Raw genomic sequence first — 2,500 nt, forward strand, 5'->3', positions numbered from 1 at the left:
TAGACCCCGTGATACGCTAGAAATTGGCGGGGATGTCTCTCTTGTGGCTCACGGGGCTGTTAGGGTGGCACAGAAATCCCTCGGAATGGGAAAACGGGTCATTTTCGTGTCGCCACATTGCATGCGAACCGCATGCAACTTCCAGAGGCATTTGCAGCAGAAATGCATGTGCAGTCAAAAAAAAATTGATATTTTTCACGGATAGACCCCGTGAAACGCTAGAAATTGGCGGGGATGTGTCTCTTGTGGCTCACGGGGCTGTTCGGGTCGCACAGAAATCCCTGGGAATGGGAAAACGGGTCATTTTCGTGTTGCCACATTGCGTACGAACCGCATGAAACTTCCAGAGGCATTTGCAGCAGGAATGCATGTGCACTCAAAAACTTCTATATGTTTCACGGATAGACCCCGTGAAACGCTAGAAATTGGCGGGGATGTGTCTCTTGTGGCTCACGGGGCTGTTAGGGTGGCACAGAACTCCCTCGGAATGGGAAAAGGGGTCATTTTCGTGTTGCCACATTGCATAGGAACGCCATGAAACTTCCAGAGGCATTTGCAGCAGAAAGGCACGTGCACTCAAAAATTTTAATATTTTTCACGCATAGACCCCGTCAAACGCTAGAAGTTGGCGGGGATGTCTCTCTTGTGGCTCACGGGGCTGTTAGGGTCGCACAGAAATGCCTCGGAATGGGAAAACGGGTCATTTTTGTGTGGCCACATTGCATAGGAACGGCATGAAACTTCCAGAGGCATTTGCAGCAGGAATGCATGTGCACTCAAAAACGTCTATATTTTTCACGGATAGACCCCGTGAAACGCTATAAATTGGCGGGGATGTCTCTCTTGTGGCTCACGGGCGCTGTTAGTTAGGGTCGCACAGAAATCCCTCGGAATGGGAAAAGGGGTCATTTTCGTGTTGCCACATTGCGTACGAACGGCATGAAACTTCCAGAGGCATCTGCAGCAGAAATGCATGTGCACTCAAAAACGTCTATATTTTTCACGGATAGACCCCGTGAAACGCTAGAAATTGGCGGGGATGTGTCTCTTGTGGCTCACGGGGCTGTTAGGGTCGCACAGAAATCCCTCGGAATGGGAAAACGGGTCATTTTCGTGTTGCCACAATTGGCATACGAACGGCATGAAACTTCCAGAGGCATTTGCAGCAGAAATGCATGTGCACTCAAAAACGTGAATATTTTTTCACGGATAGACCCCGTCAAACGCTCGAATTTGGCGGGGATGTTTCTCTTGTGGGTCACGGGGCTGTTCGGCTCGCACAGAACTCCCTTGGTCCACCTGATTCGTGCATACAGGCAGCAACTAAAACTCTGTAAACCTGCTGTGAGGACATCTAAACAGTGGACCAGTGAGGCTGTGGAAGATTTGCGGGCGTGCTTAGACTGTACTGACTGGGATATGTTCACGACTGCTACCAATAGTCTGGATGAACTCACAGAGGCTGTGTACATCAGCTTCTGTGAGGACTGCTGTATCCCAACACGTACCAGGGTGAACTTTAACAACAACAAGCCCTGGTTCTCAGCAAAGCTCAAAAGGTTGAGGTTGGAGAAGGAGGAAGCGTTTAGGAGTGGGGATAGAGACAGATTCAAGGAGTCGAAGAACAGGTTTAGCAAAGCGGTGAGAGAGGCTAAACGACTGTACTCAGAGACACTAAAACACCAGTTCTCTACTAACGACGCTGCTTCTGTCTGCCAAAGGGCTCAGGCACATCACCAACTACAAACCCAGAGCGCCCCACACCACTAACGACTCCCGCCTAGCCAACGACCTGAACGAGTTCTACCGTAGATTTGAAAGACAATTGGACTGTCCTGAACCACCCCTTCCCACCCAAGAGGCCCCATCCCCCACCCATACTACAGAAACGACTCTCTCCTTTCAGGAGGGAGAAGTTAATGGGCTTTTCAAGAGGCAGAATCCACGCAAAGCAGCCGGGCCGGACTCTGTCTCTCCAGCCACCCTCAGGCACTGCGCTGACCAGCTGTCTCCGGTGTTCACCAACATCTTTAACACCTCCCTGGAGACATGCCATGTACCAGCCTGTCTCAAGTCCTCCACCATCATCGCTGTGCCCAAAAAGCTAAGGCCAACAGGACTAAATGATTACAGACCGGTCGCCCTTACATCTGTGGTAATGAAGTCTTTTGAGCGCCTGCTCCTGGCACACCTCAAAGCCATCACAGACCCTCTCCTGGACCCCCTTCAGTTTGCCTACAGAGCCAACAGGTCTGTGGACGACGCAGTTAACATGGCCCTCCACTTCACCCTACAGCATGTGGACGCCCCAGCATCCTACGCCAGGATCCTGTTTGTGGACTTCAGCTCTGCCTTCAACACCATCATCCCTGCCCTGCTTCAGGACAAGCTCTTCCAGCTGAACGTGCCCTACTCCACCTGCAGGTGGATCACAGACTTCCTCTCTGACAGGAAGCAGTGCGTTAAGCCGGGAACAGAAGTCTCTGACTCCAGGTCCATC

Source organism: Petromyzon marinus, unplaced genomic scaffold (assembly GCF_048934315.1).
Source record: "Petromyzon marinus isolate PM22_M1 ecotype Great Lakes invasive population unplaced genomic scaffold, UKy_Petmar_22M1.pri1.0 PM_G_Scaffold_6, whole genome shotgun sequence".
NCBI lineage: Eukaryota > Metazoa > Chordata > Hyperoartia > Petromyzontiformes > Petromyzontidae > Petromyzon > Petromyzon marinus.